An 18741-nucleotide genomic window follows, 5' to 3' on the forward strand; every position below is an offset into this window, starting at 1 on the left:
CTTCGATCCCTTTTGCCAAGATGACATCTTTCTCCCGACTAATCGCTCAGTTTGAAGCCCAATCTGAAAAACCTGCTAGTTGGGAAAGGAAGAAATCTTGGGGATATGGTAATTACTGCACTTCTCCTACGCCACATCCACCCTATCAATGGCCACCGCAACAAGATCCTCCTGATATACAAGAAGAAGAGATTGCGGAGCTGAAATCTTTGTCAGAGATACTTGCCTCCAAAAGGCAAGAGCATGATAGACGGTTTTTCGCGCACATTGATGAGCTCGAGTCTATAATAGCTCAGTTAGTAGCTGAGTCTGATAGTTGGCAAACAGAAGAGGTATACTTTACTGAGAGCGGTTTTTCCCATGAAGAACCCATGTTGCCCAATGCTGAGGATGATGTTTATGACTCGGATGACGAATTTCTATCATATTTCAATAGCATACACGAAGATTTCAGCGCTGTACAGGAAGAATCACTCGATCGAGTGAATTATATTAGTCGATCGAGTGAATTTCCAGAAGAAAGTTCTCGATCGAGTGATATTTCTACTCGATCGAGTGAAAATCAGGAAGGAAATGGTCGATCGAGCAACAATTCTACTCGATCGATCAATCGCAATGAGAGCATTGATTCGTCATGTGGATTTGTTTTGGATGACGATTTTGACGATGATAATGGATACGGTGAATCTCCTCTATTCAAAGCCGAGTCGGATGCACAAGAGGCTGCGATTTACGGGACGATATCCACTGAGGAGGGTGACGAAGAGGCAAATTGAGTCGTTGATTGCTCCTAGCGCGGAAGAGGTAATATCTTCCTTTGTTAATGATTCCGTCAATGAGAGCGACCAACCCGAGGTAGTAAACGATAATTTATTTATTGTTTGTTTAAATAGTAAATTGCCTCGTTTAACTTACGCTGCACATTCTAATGCTTTGCCCCTTCCCAGTAGGTCGAATAATTTAACGATTTTCCGCCGTCCTGATCATTTCAATATTGTTAATCTGAAAGGGGACCTTATTTTTATCGTCTATTGCTCCCGCGCTCCTATATTTTGTGGATAAATTTAGGAGCTCTCATAGGAAATTTGTTAGACTTAAACAGTTTAACATTTTTATTTCCTATATTTTTATTCCACTATGGTGCTACTTATGCTTTTTTGTAGCACATACGCAGATGTATGATTTAATGCTGCGCGCTTTGAGCTGTTTTGATTATGACTGTTTAGAGAGACTCGAAGAAAAGAAGGTCGAGCTGGGACCTGACAGAAGGTAGCGCTACTCGGGAGGCAACCCGGAGATTTATTTTTCATTTTATTTCATTTCAGTTGTAATAAATGGTTTTCATACCATGGACTATATCAGTATGCTTGTTTTGTTAGTTTTGCGGGCTGCATTTATTGCGTTTTGCAGGAATACACTGAGGATTACTCGATCGAGTACTTTTTGTACTCGATCGAGAGCTTTTGCTCCTGAAATCACTCGATCGAGTACTTATTTCACTCGATCGAGTACCTAAAAAAAAAAAAAAAAAAAAATTACTCGATCGACCACAATTTTACTCGATCGACCACTATTCCTCTCGATCGAGTTTTTTTGGACGCCCATTGCTTGGATAGCTTCTTGTGACGATGTTTCGGAGCTATTAGTGACCTCCCACGTTGCTGGCTGGTTTGGGGAGGTCCCTTATTCGCGCAATCTTGTAAGTTTTCCGCATTTACTCTCTTTCTCTTTTAGTTTGCATTTCCTTTCCATGTTTTGGTACAATGAGGGCATTGCACGGTTTGGTATGGGGAGGTTATGCATTCATATCTGTGTCTGCATCTTGTTTTTATTGCATTTCTGTTATCACGTTTAATTTCAGTATGCATTGTTGTTTATTTTTCATATAAAATTTAATAAAAATTAAAAATTTCAATAAATTAAAAAATTTCACGTTTATTTTAGCATATAGGTTGAGTCAGAACGGTCGATTTCAATGATGAAATTGCACTATTATTTGTCTTTTTGCTTAAGCCTTGCATGAACTATTATCTTTTTAGCTTTGTCTTTTGCATAATCTACGAGTTTATGTTAAATTTAGCTGAACGAATAGACTTGACCTGAAATTTTGGCAACCTACTTATATATTCTAAGGATTAGAGCCGTATAAACGGGTGTCATTTGTGACCAGTTTCATGTAGGATTGTGAGTAGTTACTCCTTGCATATCATGTATCATCAATTTGCACGTATATGAAATTCAATTGCTTTTTGCCTGCATACATTCGGGTTAGTGGTTGGTGTCACATGCAGGGAGGTGCTTACAATTTCCCTTTCTTTCATTTTTACCTGTTTAACTCCACATTAGCCAAATCTGCCTCTTGACCCTTAACTACATCCAAATTTAGCCTGCCCTGTCAAGCTACTTTAGATTGTTTTTGCGGTATATACTTCATTATGCCAAATTTGGTTCATATCATATCGATTTGGAGTTGGTGATTTATGAAGAAAAGGAGGTTGATGAAAAAAAGAAAAAAAAGAAAAAAAATGAAAAAAGAAAAAAAAAAGAAAAAAACGTGATGAAAAATGAAAAAAGAAGAAGAAGAAAGAGAAACCGAGAATAGAAAAAGAAAAAAAAGATGTTGTTTGGTTGACGGTTTCACTCCTATGCTTTATTTACATTTATTGAGGAGTATTTTTCAGTTCGGTTTGGTGAGTTTTATGCCAAATGAAGGGCATTGTGCTTAATATCATAATTGAGTTGGAAATGGATGTTATCATATGGTTCTGTTTAGGTACTAGCTTGATCACCTATATCTCCACATTCCCATAAATGTTTTGCCTTTTCTTACCCATTGCCTCACTTTACCAAATTTTTGTAAGCCCTCGTCTGTGACAGGACCTTGTTTGGTTGGAATGTGTGTACGGTAGCTATAATTGCCTATCATATTAGTTGCATGCATGTTGTGTAGGTCGTAGTTTAGGTGAGCGACTATTTCTCTTCCTCTCTTACATTCATATGCTTACCGTTTGCTTCATGAGAGAAGAGTGACCCGTGAGTGTCCATTATTAAAGGTCTTGCAAGGTCGACGGTTCATCTTTATTATAAACATATTACAACTCGTTTGCATTTGACTGTTTGCCATAAGTGTTAGTTTGTTGCATTAAATTGGTTTAAGTGGCCATTTGTAGCTAGCTCTGAGTTATCTTTACCGTTCCATTAGTTTGCATTTAGTTTACTCGAGGACGAGTAAAGGTTTGGTTTGGGGAGATTTGATACGTGCATTTTATATAGTCTTTTTAGGCCTTTTCATGCACGTATTTCCACGCTTTTATCGTAGTTTATGCTACGAAATGCCCCGAATATGCTACTTTGGTTTATTTTGTCTTAATTGCAGGAATGGACCAGGAAGTAGTGAAATCAAGCCTTTTACCTTCCGTTTAGCATGCATTTGGGGGAAGAGTGAATTTGGAGCGGGAATGTAGCTATTTTGAGATGCGCAAAGAAGAAAGATAGCTAGGCGAGCAAAGGAAGAACTTCAAATTGCTAATGCCTACTTGGGAGAGATATATCTCGAGTTCTACAACTAATATTCAGGTGATTCAAATTGGGGATGAAAGTTTGTCCTCTTAGCTTTCCAATGACACCGGAATCACCCTGTTTGACCAAGTAACGAAGAAATGGCAGCCGTTTGAAATTCAGTGCACAAAGCAAGAAATTGTTGCTGGAAAGTACTCGATCGAGTAGAATTATGTTCGATCGAGTCCTTTTTCTACTCGATCGAGTAGTGGCATTTTAGGATTTACTCGATCGAGTAGATTTTCTACTCGATCGAGTGGTTTAAGCATTAGTTTACTCGATCGAGTGGTTTTAAATCACTCGATCGAGTGGATTCTCCTACGGGCTTGGGTTTTTAGTTTATTTCCGTCATTAGGTTGAATCATTCCTATTTTCTTATAAATAGGAAGGAATTACGTCATTTGTAACTCTCTCTTCTCTCCGCCACACACATCATACGTTACTTTTACTGCTGCTACTTTATTCATCTATTAATTCCGGATCTATTTCTACTGTAACTTCTTTAACTTCTTTTCCCTCTTTATTTTATGTTAATGTTTATTATTCTTTTCCTTGTTCTTATTCTTTATTCAATTATGTCTAGCTAAATTCCTCTGCTAGGACTAGGTGATTCATTAGACCAATGTTAGTTGCTAATTAGGTTATTAGATATGTCGTTGTAGTTGTAGTCTATGTTGTTAATCGCTGCTTTAACTGTATCCTGCTGGTTGAGTCGACACAATTAGCCTTTTAATATTGGTAAACCTTGACCTAGACCGAAAGGTTGGAAGGGGTGAGACCTGCAGTGAACAATAGGATGCTTTAGTGAGGGCGAAAGTTAAGCTAATTGCATTTTAGGGCGAATTTAGACCGAAAGGAGATATTCGTTGCCCCTTAGACCGACACATCGACTGATCTATGACCTTAGCTGTGACTGACTGACATTTATTGTTGACCCGAAATCCTAGTTCCCTTCTCTTACTGTTAATTCCTCGTTCCTTTTCTCTCTTACCTTAGTCTTATTAGTTTAGTCAAAACACTTCAAACCCCCAATTGTGACATTCTGACAGACTGAGTTAAACAGATAATTAACAACTTAGCCTCCCTGTGGAGATCGACTCTACTTACCACTGACTTCTGTTAGTAGTACTTAGGTATTTTATTTTTGGTACATAACGACCGTATCAAGAGGATATACGATAAAGGAAAACGTGTGAGCATGGTGAGAGATATGAGAATCACATTGGCATAATGGGAGTGATGATGACAGTAAGAACCTCGCGAGAGTACTTGATAGTTGGTGATGAGGCTTCAGGGAGTAGCAGAAACGAGAGAGAGTGAGGTGAACTTCTGGGACGAAGTTCTTTTTAAGGGTGGAAGATTGTAATACCCCATAGTTTATAAGGCCTATACTCGATCGAGTAAACCTAGTACTTGACCGAGTGAGAGACCGAGTACGACATGTAGCTCTATGAAACATCCTGATGTTGAGTAACTCGACTGAGTGGCGGTTCACTCGACCGAGTGAACCGAGCACTCGACCGAGTACGCTGTCGTTGTCCATGTTTACGCGTGTAAGCTTGTGGTGGACCTTATCTCTTTTAAACCACTCTTTTCAGATTTCTCCTCCCTTATTTCACTCCTACCTTATCTTCAAGCACCCACAACTCTCTAGAAACTTCCCATGAACACTAACTAGAAGACAAAGCCAAGATTTAAAAGGATTATTCACCAAGCTTGATTCTTTCTCTTTCCCTTCAACTGGTAAGTTGATACTCATCCTTTCCTTTTCTTTTTATGTTGAACTAAACCCTAGAATTTGGGGGTTTTCATGGGTAATGTTAATTAGTGTTTTAATTAATATTATGAGTAATTAATGGGTAATAATAAGGGCTTTTGTATGGTATAATAGTGTAGGATGTATTATGATAGTATTATGTAATTTATGTAAGATAAGACGGTCTTTTGAGACGGATCCTTGGTGGTTTCGAGTAGCTTTTGGAGTATGCTAAAAGGTAAGTTAATCCTACTTGGTTTCAATAAGTGTAAATGGCTGCATGTGTAATTATTGTGTTGTTGTTGCATTATGACATGATTGTTGTGTATAATTGTTGTTAGTCTGATAGTATTATTTGTATTTCTTCATAACATGATGATGAGTTAATAGTGTTGGTTTCATTATGTCATTGGATTTGTATTATAACATGTGGTTGTTGGCATATATGGGTAGGTGGTATGATTGCCATTCATGATATATGAGAAAGAGGCGCAATTGGTAAGATTATGCATATTCATCGTGAAATGAGCATATTGGCATATTGTGTTCCATTTAGTAATATATGTGGTGGCTGGAAATTGTTGGTGGTGATACTTGTTGTTGAGGAGACGTAAGGCGGTTGGGAGATCGTCTTACGCTTGAGTCGCCTCTTAGAGCTTCCCACTCCAAGAGGAATGTTAACATTAATGACTTGAGTTACGGAGGGGACGTGTGGTTAAGGCACGATGTTTGGCAGGGGATCCGAATCGCTCTCGGGCCCGGTACCACGAACGTGTTCCGAGTAAAAATTTGTGAGGTGTGGTTTCGTGGGCGTGTCCCTGGCACCGGCGGTTGTGGGTACGTCTGGGCGTGTCCTGGTACCGGCGTGGTGATTGTATGGTAGTGTCTTACTTATATCTTTGGCATGTTGCATATTTATATACATTGTGTAGTGTCTTATATTTATTTATTTAAACTGACGTGTTATGTGTCTGTATAAATTGTTACTTATTTCCGGGGTGGCCTCTGTCGATCCATGTGATATTTCCGATCATATGGGGAGGAGGTTAAGTACAGGTTGGTTTGATGTAACGCGGGAGACAGGACGAGCACCAGACTTTGAGTCGAGTAGCATAAATAGATAACTTAGATGGTAGACAATAAGTTGTATCATGTCTAGTTCACATTTATCTTCATTTATTTAATCGCTTCTAAATCACTAAACTTTTTATTTATTTAAGTTGTTTCTTAATTGCAACTCCGATTCACCGCCTCAGGAAACCGAGATGGTAACACCCTCCCATTACCTTGGCCGGGTAAGAAGGGGGTGTTACACTTTCATAGCATACACACATACAATCTATACGTACATACAAACACAAATATATATTCACAACGTTGATACGTGCATTTTATATAGTCTTTTTGGTCTATTTATGCACGTATTTCCATGCCATTATTGTAGTTTTATGCTACGAAATGCCCCGAATATGATACTTTGGTTTATTTTGTCTTAATTGCAGGAATGGACTAGAAAGTAGTGAAATCAAGCCTTTTACCGTCCGATTTGCATGCATTTGGAGGAAGAGTAAATTTGGAGCGGAAATATAGCTGTCTTGGGATGCGTGAAGCCATTTCGAGAGCTAAAAGGACAAGGCAAAGCTTCAATAACGAGATTTTGTAGCTGCTGAAGTCAAGATCCACTCGATCGAGTACTTAACTGGTCGATCGAGTGGTTTTAGGTCAAGTAATAAGTCGATCGAGTACTTTAGTTGGTCGATCGACCAGTTTCATATTAGTGTTAAGTCGATCGAGCACTTCTTTTGGTCGATCGAGCGGTTTGAGCCTGAGTTTGCTCGATCGAGTAGTTTAAATCCACTCGATCGAGTTGATTCGTCTACGGGCTTGGGCTTTCTAGTTTATTTCCGTCATTAGGTTAAATAATTCCTATTTTCTTATAAATAGGAAGGGAGGATGTCTTTTGTAAACTCTCTCCTTATCATCTGACACTGTCAGACGTTACCTTTGCTCTATTACATTGTTCCTGCTACTTTGTTCTTCCTTAATTCCGGATTATTTCAGTAACATTTCACTCCCTTTTTCCTCTTTAATTTAATGTTGATTTCTCTTCCTCTCTTTATTATTTATGTTCTTTATTTAATTATGTCTAGCTAATTCCTTTAATATGTTAGGACTAGGGAAACCGTGGTAGCAATATGTTAGGATCGACATGATTAGATTAGTTTTGCGACAAGAATTGTATTAAGCAATATAATTGTGATTAGGTTGAATGAATGCATGCAGGAGACCAATTAATTAGTTACCCCCAACCTGGATCGAAAGATTGGAAGGGAAGGCTTGCTTAATTACAATAGGTGATACCTAATTAGGGCGGAAGCTAAGTTAAGGAGACCCTAGGGCGATTATAGACCGAAAGGGTATAATCGTAGGTTTAGGGACCGAAAGGTGACGACCTCGCTCTTCTTATCAATAATTTAATCGACTCAGTTGACCCGATAGTGTAGCTGCCACGGTAGACCGATTCCTAGCATATTTCTTTCTTTTATCTGATTTACCCCTGTATTTCTTCATTATTTCCTCTTGCCTTAATTCTATTAGTTTAGTCAAAACATTTCAAACCCCCAACTTGTGACATTTGACAGACCGAATAGACAAGTAGATAGTAAACCGCTTCCCTGTGGAGATCGACCCTACTTATCGCTAGCTTCTGTTAGTTATATTTAGGTATTTTATTTTTGGTACATAACGACAGTATCAAATTTTGGCGCCGTTGCCGGGGAGGCAACTATTTATTTATTTGTTTAATTACATGCATTTTTTTAGCCTCAGGGGATTTTTCCCTTGAGGCCGTTCTAATCTTTTTCTTTAGTGCTGTTTTGATAGGCCTTACAGGTACTACCTAGACAGTTCTAGATGAAAGATCGTCAAAGGGAAGGCTTGAGTACCTTTGACCAGTCACCTATGTTCCATTATATGGCGCATCGGGTGATTCATCATGTAGATGTGGTGTCTTGAGCACAATGCAGCCTTTTGCATGGCAGAAAATGACGAAGTTTACGCGTTCCAGCAGCGCAGTCGAGTTAGTCAAGCAGCTGTAGTTGTGCCGCCACATCCACTCTATCAATGGCCGCCGCAACAAGATCCTCCTGATATACGGAAAGAAGAGATTGCGGAGCTGAAATCTTTGTTGGAAATACTTGCCTCCAAAAGGCAAGAGAGTGATAGACGTATGGAAGCTCAATTCATTGAGCTGGAGTCACAAATAGCTCAGCTAGCTGTTGAGTCGGATAGTAAGCAACCAGAAGAGGTGTACTTTACTGAGAGCGGTTTTCCCCATGAAGAAACCGTGTTGCCCAATGCTGAGGATGATTTTTATGACTCGGATGACGAATTTCTATCATATTTCACTGCCTTACACGAGGATTTCAGCGCTGTACAGGAAGAATCACTCGATCGAGTGACTTATATTAGTCGATCGAGTGAATTTCCAGAAAAGCTGTTCGATCGAGTGGTTCAAAGCACTCGATCGAGTGAAAATCAGGAGGGAAGTCCTCGATCGAGTAATAATTCTGCTCGATCGAGTGAGTTGGCCAGCGATAGCAATGATTTGTTGCTTGGGTTCATTTTAGACGACAATTTTGATGATGATAATGGATTCGGTGAGTCGCCCCTATTCAAGGCCGAGTTGGATGCACTTAAGGCTGCGATTTACGGGACGAAATCCACTGAGAAGGGTGACGAAAGGACAGCTGAGTCGGTAATTGCTCCTAGCACGGAAGAGGTAATAAATTCCTTTATCTATGATTCCATCGTTGAGAGCAACCAACCCGAGGTAATAAACGATAATTCTATTATTGTTTGTTTGAATAGTATAATGCCTCATTTCACTCATGCTTCGTATTTCAATAATATACCCTCTCACATGTGGACGCGTAATTTAACGATTTTTCGCCGTCCTTATCGTTTCAATTTCGTTAATCTAAAACGGAGCCCTAATTGATTGTCAGTTGCTCCTGCGCTCCTTTATTATGTGGATAAATTTAGGAGCTCACATAGAAAATTTGTTAGGCTTAAACGGTTGTACAATTTTATTTCCTATTTCTTTATTCCACTGTGGTGCTACTTATATTTCTGTGTAGCACATGCGCAGATTTATGATTTAATGTTGCGCGTTTTGAGCTGTTTTGATTATGATTGTTTAGAGAAGCTCGAAGAAAAAGAAGGTCGAGCTGGGACCTGACTGAAGCTAGCGCTACCCGGGAGGCAACCCGGAGTTTTTATTTTGCATTTTTATTTCATTTCAGTTGTAATAAATGGTTTTCATACCATAAACCTATATCAGTATGCTTGTTTTGTTAGTTTGCGGGCTGTTTTTATTGCGTTTTGCAGGAACACACTGAGAATCACTCGATCGAGTACTTTTTGTACTAGATCGAGCACTTTTGCTGATAAATCCTCTCGATCGAGCAGTTGTTCTACTCGATCGAGCACCTGCAAAGAGAGAACTACTCGATCGACCTAATTTCCTTTCGATCGAGCAATTTTGGATGCCCAACCCACTCGATCGACCACTGTTCGAGTGCCATCGAGTGTTTTCAACTTGGATTAGCTTCTTGTGACGGTATTTCGGGCCTTTAGCAACCTCCCATGTTCATGGCTGGTTTGGGGAGGTCCCTCTTTCACGTATCTTGTAAGCTTTCCGTATTTATTCTCTTCTTCCTTTAGTTTGCATTTCCTATCCATGTTTTGGTACAATGAGGGCATTGTACGGTTTGGTTTGGGGAGGTTATGCATCCATATCTGTGTCTGCATGTTGTTTTATTGCATTTCTGTTGTCACGTTTAATTTTTGTATGCATTGTTGTTTATTTTCATATAAAATTCAAAAATCTCATAAAAATTGAAAAATTGTTAAAAATTCAAAAAAAAATTCACATTTATTTAGCATATAGGTTGAGTCGGAACGGTAGATTTCAATGATGACAGTGCACTATAATTTGTCTTTCTGCTTAAGCCTTGCAATAAACTATTATTCTTTTTGGCTTTGTCTTTTGCATATCTACGAGTTAATGTTTAAATTTATCTGAACGAATAGACTTGACCTGAAATTTTGGCAACCTACTTATATATTTCTAAGGATTTAGAGCCTTATAAACTGGCGTCATTTGTGACCGGTTTCATGTAGGATTGTGAGTAGTTACTCCTTACATAACATGTTCATCAATTTGCACGTATATGAAATTCAATTGCTTTTTGCCTACATACATTCAGGTTTGTGGTTGGTGTCACATGCAGGGAGGTGCTTACAATTTCCCTTTCTTTCATTCTTACCCATTTAACTCCACATTAGCCAAATTTGCCTGTTGACCCTTAACTACATTCCAAATTTAGTCTGCCTTATCAAGCTAGTTAGTGTATGTTTTTTGCGGTATATTTTTCATTGTGCCAAGTTTGGCTTGTATTTGATGATTCGGAGTTGGTAATCTATGAAGAAAGGGAGGATGATGAAAAAAAAAAACGTGAAAAAGAAAAAAAAGACATGAAAAATGAAAAAAAAAAGAATTTGAAAAAGAAATTCGGAAAAAGAAAAGAAAAGAAGAAACCGAAAAAAAATAGAAAGAAAAGATTTCGAAAAAAAGATGTTGTTTGATGAGACGGTTTCACTCCTATGGTTTATCTATATCATTTGAGGAGTATTTTCAGTTTGGTTTGGTGAGTTCTGTGCCAAATGAAGGGTACTATGCTTAATTCATAATTGAGTGAGAATGGATGCTGTCAATTGGTTTTATTTAGGTACTAGCTTGATAACCTATACCCACACATTCCCATAAATGTTTTGTCTTTTCTTACCCATTGCCTCACTTTACCATATTTTTGTAAGCCCTCGGCTGTGACAAGACCTTGTTTGGTTGGAATGTGTGTACGGTAGCTAGAATTGTCTATCATATTAGTTGCATGCATGTTTATGTGGGTCGTAGTCTAGGTGAGCGACTATTTTTCTTTCTCTCTTATATATATATTTTCACCCTTTGCTTCATGAGAGAAGAGTGACCCGTGAGAGTCCATTATTAAAGGTTGATACGTGCATTTTCTATACACTTTATCTGTGGTTTTGGCACGTATTTCTATGCATAATTGTTAGCTTAAGGCTACTATTTCTCCCGAAACGGTTTACTTTGCATTTTCTATGATTTGTTGTAGGAATGCGTGGAAGTAAGCTAAATCAAGCCAGATTCGTCCTCCGGAAGCAACTTCAAGGAAGCCCATAGGAAGGAGGTTCAGATTCACTCACCTTGGGATGCGTGCAAAGGAGTGAAGAGTTGATTGGAAGGAACTAGAGAGCCAATGCACAGTATTTTCGGTCGATCGACTAGAATGTGAGGTCGATCGACCACTGGAGCTCATTGGATGTTACTGTTCCGCATATTCAGTCGATCGACCGTGCTGACCGGTCGATCGACCAGTTTTCGAGCTGATACGTTTTTCTTCGTGTTAGACTTTTAAAAGCCCAACTTGTAATTAACTTTCAGTATCTTTTTATCAGTAGAACGCAACAACTTTTAGGTCATGCTTTTCATTCCGAAAACTCAGTTTTAGATCTAGCTTGGGGACGGAAACCTTCGATTTTGAATGCTTTGTTCTTAAATTCAATTAGTAAGCTTTTTATGCAATTCTTCCTCTTCCTTATTTCCTTGTTATTTTTATTCTTGTTTTCATCAATTGAATTCCGTAATTGAGTTCTTCTCATTTGTTTTAGTTCGATTCCATTATGTCAAATTTGTTCTTTATTATTAGGGAAATTCTATGGTGTAATCCTATGTTTTTCCAATTTCTATGGGGTACCCCTCTTTTTCTCAAATTATCCGATATACCCCTGAAGTCTTTAGTTGATTCTCAAGCGTGACCTTGGTGGTATTTTCCGTCTGTTTTCTGTTAATTACTTCTATTTATCTTCCTCACTCATGATCTTTATCTTTTTCACCCACCATCTTCATCTTTTTCACTTGCTCTACACCTTTAAATCATGTTCACCAATCTTTCTCAAGTTTTCATACAATATAACGTTAATGACCCCGCCATTCAACAACTCAAAAACCACCCCACTCGATCCCAATAGCCACCAACATTTTGACATGCCCCATTATATACTCATTTTGTATAACCTATGCTCTTACGTCTCACACCAACTTAGGAACTTCTCGACTTGTAATTAAGATTAAATATTTTATTGGAGTAGATGTCAGAGATTAGGGGTTGGTGTTAGGAAACTTGGGAAAGGAAATTGCCTTTTTTTGTGCTTTTGATCAGATTGATTACATATAAATGATATTGATGGTGGGGGGATAAAGATATCGGTGAAATTAATGACAATAATGGGTGAAAAGAAAAGAATAAAGAGGAAGGTAGGAAGTTAAAAAGATGAATATTGTAGATGAAGAAGATGAAGATTGCAAAAATTATACCATTTGACGGAAAACGTGAGCAACTAACGGAAAAATTAACGGAAGAAACAACTTTGGTTATATTGTGGAATAAGTAACAAAATTCAGGGGTATTTGTGATGATTTTGAAAAGGGAGGGGTATATGGTAGAATTTCAAAAACTACAGGGGTATATCGTAGAATTTCCCTTATTATTAATTTCGAAGTTAGAATAGTTATAATTATGCGTAGGTAATTTCTTTGATTGGGAACAAGGTGAGCCATGGTATTAAATTAGGATTGTTGTGTAGTATGAGTTCTTCCGTATTGGTTTAGTTATCTTTTGATAAATTTCTTTACTAGATTGAAAGATTGGTAATTTGAATTATCGTTAGATTTGGAATTTCTCTTGAGCGAAAGCATTGATAAATTCTAGGGAATTAATAGACCGTGAGGTTATTTGAGCTTTGATCGAAAGTCTAGCTTATTTTCCCTGAGACCGTATTATAAGACTTTTGCTACCTTACTGTCCTGATATTTGCCATGGTGAACCGAAGTTCCCGATCCCCTTTTTATCTTGTTGAGAATTTTCATTTTAGCAATTAGCCGCTTAATCAACCAATTTCAAAACCCCAATTAATTGTTACTTTTATAAACCGAAAAATAGAAAACAAAATCAACCTTGTCTCTCTGTGGTTCGACCCTTACTATCACTAGCTATAGTTTTAGTTTGGAATTATAAATTTAATTTTGGTACTAAACGACGGTATCAAATTTTGGCGCCGTTGCCGGGGAGACGGTGTAATTTTGTTTGCTTTATTTTAGTTTATTTTTCTTGTCTCAAGGAACTTTGATTCCTTGAGGCCGTTGCTTTATCTTGCTTCTAGTTTTGCTTTTGCACAGTTAGAAGACAGGTTTTTGAGAGGAAGACTTGAGTACTCTCACTTTGGAAATTATGGCTACAATATATGATAATTTTCAGCCAAAGGAGCACCACCTTCCAAAGGGGCGCCAGTTACCTAACCCTACTACCGGTAATTTCGAGTTTCGTTCCTCTTATATTGATTTAGTGGAGCGAAATCAATTCGCGGGTCTGCTAGATGAAGACCCCTTGAAGCATATGGAAACTTTCACAGACTAGTGCTGTTCCATACCTATACCGGCGGGGGTAACTCAAGATGAAGTAAAGGGGTTTATGTTCTTGTACTCCTTGAAGGATTCGGCGCGAGATTGGTACCGCTACCTCAATAGGGTAGCAGCTGGAGTCACGGATTGGACATCTTTAGCATTAGCCTTCTACAAGAAGTACTTCCCACTTTCAAAGACTGATGCCTTGAAGGGTAAAATCACGAGTTTTCAGCAAGGAGCCGACGAAGATTTTTGTGAAGCATGGGGACGTTTCAAAAGTTTGGTCCGAGCCGTCCCTCATCATGGTTTCGAGCAATGGTATCTTTGCAACCTATTTTACAATGCTTTATATGATGATTACAAGGTCATCTTGGATGCAGCTGCTAATGGCAGGTTTCAAAACAATACCGGTCAAAGTAAAGGTTGGAACACTATTGAGGAGATGGCACCCATAGAGCGAGTTTGGAAGTTCGCGTGGAAAGTCACGAAAGCAAAGTGAAGAAATGACTGTTGTTGTGACACTTATAACTTCCATTTCTACCCGTCTCGAGAAGCTCGAGATTTCTGAAGCTTCCAAGGAGAAAGTTGAAATACCCGTTCAAAACTCGTGAGGAAATCGAGAAGTTGAGAGAGATGGTCCAACTCCTTTTGGTTCAAGTGGCGAATATGGAAGCAAATGTATTGAGTCCTCAAGGAATTTTGTGAAACAATTGGAGAATATGGAGGCTAAGCAAGCCGCTAATTCTTCAAGCAAATGTGAAGGGCCGGTTGAGATGATCAATGCCATCAATCTCAAAAGTGGCCTTTCTTATGAAAGTCCCGACAAGCCAAAGGAAGACTCGAAATGATGAAGAAGCTCGTTTAAATTCTCACGCAAAACGAGCTTGAATGCCGCACTTCGTCGATCGACCACCATTCTCGGTCGATCGATCAAGTGTCGATAAAATAGTTTCGGTCGAACCTATTCACACCAAAGACATCCAATCCGATCGACCAACATTCTCGGTCGATCGACCGAGACACTGACGGTCAATTTGACAGAACTGTTTCACGCCCTTACTTGGTCGATCGACCACTCATACCGATCGATCGACAGAACTCCAGAGCAGGATGCAAATCCGTCAACTAGTCCGCATGATTCTTCACTCATTGATGATTTGACGGGGTTTTAAACCTACGGAAGCCGAAGGTTACCGATCCTACGGCCGTGTTGCGATCCCCGTATCCGGAGCGTCCAAGGCTACTAAGCTGGAGCGTAAGTTTGGTAAGTTTCTGGAGATGGTCCAGAATCTCGAGGTAACGGTTCCTTTCACTGATTTAATTACCCAGGCATTCTCTTACGCTAAATTTATGAAAGATATTTTGAATCGTAAGAGAAATTTTCGTGATGATGGTAATGTTGCGTTTGTGGAGGAATGTAATGCTCTTTCACAAGTTAATGTGCCACCTAAATTAAAGGACCCGGGTAGTTTTTCAATTCCTTGCACTATAGGTAACCACGTAATTGGAAAGGCCCTTTGTGACTTAGGGGCCAGTGTTAGTGTCATGTCGTATTCTGTTTACGAAAGGTTAAACATTGGTAGACTCAAGGTGACCGATATTACCATTCAAATGGCAAATAGATCGACTTAGAGACCTATAGGTGTTCTAGAGGATGTACCCGTTCGAGTGGGTAAGTTTTTTATTCCTGTCGATTTCGTTGTTTTGGACATTGCGAGAGACAATCGATACCTATTATTTTCGGCAGACCGTTCTTACATACAAAATTTGTGATAGATGTCAAACGGGGAACCATCACCTTAGAGGTAGGGGATGACACCATTGAGTTCGATCTTGCTCACAAGGCAACCGAACTCCGCCGCGATGATGATACGTGTTATTCCATTGATATTGTTGATAGGGTTGTTACTTATAATTGGAGGGAATCCTTAGCCAAGGATCCCTTAGCTGATCTAACCCGTTTAGATGAGTGTGCAGGTAATACAGTGGAGAATGCTGAGGAGCCAAATGCTTTGGTTGCCTCAATGGAGAGCTACGAGCTCAATGGAGAAGAAGATGAGATGCTTTTGAGCCTGGCCAACGATAACTTGGTCAACACTTGCTACACCATTGAAGCTGATTCTGTCTATGCTGTAGAGGTAAAGGTGCCAGAGCGTAAGCCACTTCCTCCTAATCTTAAGTATGTTTTTCTAGATGATACGGAGCGTGCCACTATTGTTAGCTCTAAGCTTAACGATGACCAGCTGTCTGCTTTGATGTGTGTACTTAAGAAAAACAGGAAGCTTTGGGTTATTCTTTGGATGACATTAAGGGCATCAGCCCTGATGTTTGTATGCACAGGATAGAGCTGGAAGAAGGCCACAAGCCTTACAGACAGGGTCAACGCAAGTTGAACCCGAAGATGCAGGAAGTTGTTATGGCTGAGGTGATGAAACTACTCGATGCAGGTATTATTTATACAGTTGGCAACTCCAAGTGGGTTAGCCCAGTTCAGGTAGTCCCGAAGAAAGGAGGGACTACCGTGGTTAAAAATGATAAAAATGAATTAATACCAACTCGAGTAGTGACAGGGTGGCGGATGTGCATTGATTATAGACAGTTGAATGCCGCCACCAAGAAAGACCACTTCCCCCTCCATTTCGTTGACCAAATGACTGAAAGACTTGCTTCTAACAAATTTTTCTGTTTTCTAGACGGATATTCAGGGTTCTTTCAGATCCCTATTCATCCAGACGATCAGAGTAAGACTACTTTTACCTGCCCACAGGGTGTTTTTGCATTTCGTAGAATGCCTTTCGGATTGTGTAACGCCCCTGCTACCTTTCAGAGGTGCATGATGGGGATTTTTTCTGATTATATAGAAAATATTATGGAAGTATTCATGGATGATTTCTCAGTTTATGCTAGTGACTTTGATCGTTGTTTAGCTAACCTTGATAAAGTCATGCAGCGTTGTATAGATGTTAATCTTGTTTTAAACTGAGAAAAGTGTCAGTTTATGGTCAATGAGGGAGTTGTGTTAGGGCATCTGATTTCTGATAAAGGTATACATGTTGATAAGGCAAAGGTGCAGGTGATTGAGCAATTACCTCCTCCCGTGAATGTTAAAGGAGTGAGGAGTTTCCTTGGTCACGCTGGTTTTTACCGGCGTTTCATTAAGGATTTTTCAAAAATTGCTAAACCACTTACACAATTGCTCCTTAAGGATGCTGTCTTTGAATTTACTGATGAGTGCCATGTCGCTTTTAACAGGTTAAAGGAGGCCCTAGTTTCTCGCGCCAATCATTCAAATTTGATTGGGACCTCCCATTTGAGATCATGTGTGATGCCGCGATTATGCGATCGGTGCGGTTCTGGGACAAATAAAGAATAAAGCTTTGAATGCCATATACTATGCGAGCCGAACTCTGGATGAGGCTCAAGTCAACTATTTTACCACTGAGAAAGAGTTTCTAGCTGTTGTTTTTGCCTTAGACAAATTTCGGTCTTATTTGTTAGGTTCTAAGGTTATTGTTTATACTGATTATGCAGCGTTGAAGACTCTCTTTATTAAGAAAGATGCGAAGCCGAGGCTTTTGAGGTGGATACTCCTTTTGCAGGAGTTTGATTTGGAGATCAAAGATAAGAAAGGGGCAGAGAATGTGGTAGCTGACCACTTATCTCGTCTACAGCTGACAGAAAGAGAGGATTCGTTGCCTATTAATGATTCTTTTCCTGATGAGAGATTGTTAGCTATTACTACTTCAGGGTCTTATCCACCTCCGTGGTTTACTGATTTTGCTAACTTTGCTGTGACAGGTAGGATACCACCCGAGCTTTCATGGCAGCAGAAGAAGCGGTTTGCCTATGATGCTCGACAATATTTTTGGGATGATCCTTATGTTTTCAAGGAATGCGCAGACGGTCTCATCCGGAGATGCGTACCTCAGTGGGAGGTGAAGGATATCCTAGAGGCTTGCCACTCTTCTGCTTATGGTGGTCATCACGGTCCGTCCAGGACCGTAGCTAAGGTACTCCAATCTGGTTTCTATTGGCCAACTTTGCATGCAGATTGTCGCAATTTTGTTGCTGAGTGCGATGCTTGTCAAAGATCGGGGAATATTTCCAAGAGACATGAGATGCCACAGGTAGGCATTCTTGAGTTTGAGATTTTCGATGTCTGGGGCATTGATTATCAAGGACCTTTTCCGAGCAGTCAAGGTAATAAATATATCCTCGTAGCTGTAGATTATGTATCCAAATGGGTGGAAGCCATTGCTACTCCCCATTGCGATGCAAAGGCCATGATTAAACTGTTTAAAAAGATCATTTTCTCTCGTTTTGGTGTCCCTCGGGTTGTCATTAGCGATGGGGGAATGCATTTTAAAGAGAAACAACTTAGTGCTTTATTGACTAAATTCGGTGTCCAACATCGTAGAGGTTTGGGGTATCATCCCCAAACTAGTAGTCAGGTTGAGGTTTCTAACAGAGAATTGAAAGAAGTCTTAGCTAAAGTTGTTTCTAAATCACGGAAAGATTGGAGTCTTAAGTTGGATGATGTCTTATGGGCTTATAGAACTGCGTTTAAAACGCCAATCGGGATGTCACCATACCGATTGATTTATGGTAAGACATGTCATTTACCTGTTGAGTTAGAGCGTAAGTCTTGGTGGGCTATTTGTGATTTGAATTTGGATCCTAACCTCTCTCGTGAGAAACGCATGACACAGCTGAATGAGCTAGTGGAATTTAGGCTGCTAGCCTATGACAATGCAAGGATCTACAAGGAGAAATCAAAGCGCTGGCACAACAAGAGAATCATCAAGCGCGAGTTCCATATTGGCGATAAGGTACTTCTTTTTAACGCTCGTATCCGTTTATTTCCTGGTAAGTCAAATCC

At 39.5% G+C, this 18741-nt stretch overlaps 1 non-coding gene across 1 annotated transcript; it reads right to left on the reverse strand.

The window, feature by feature from the left end:
- Positions 1-14062: 14062 nt before the first annotated feature.
- LOC141636383 (small nucleolar RNA R71) lies at positions 14063-14171 on the reverse strand. The gene has a single exon (XR_012541000.1). It is a non-coding gene; the product is annotated as a small nucleolar RNA R71 (small nucleolar RNA).
- Between the last annotated feature and the right edge of the window lie 4570 nt (positions 14172-18741).

The sequence above is a fragment of the Silene latifolia genome, chromosome Y (assembly GCF_048544455.1).
Source record: "Silene latifolia isolate original U9 population chromosome Y, ASM4854445v1, whole genome shotgun sequence".
In the NCBI taxonomy this organism is placed as follows: Eukaryota; Viridiplantae; Streptophyta; class Magnoliopsida; order Caryophyllales; family Caryophyllaceae; genus Silene; species Silene latifolia.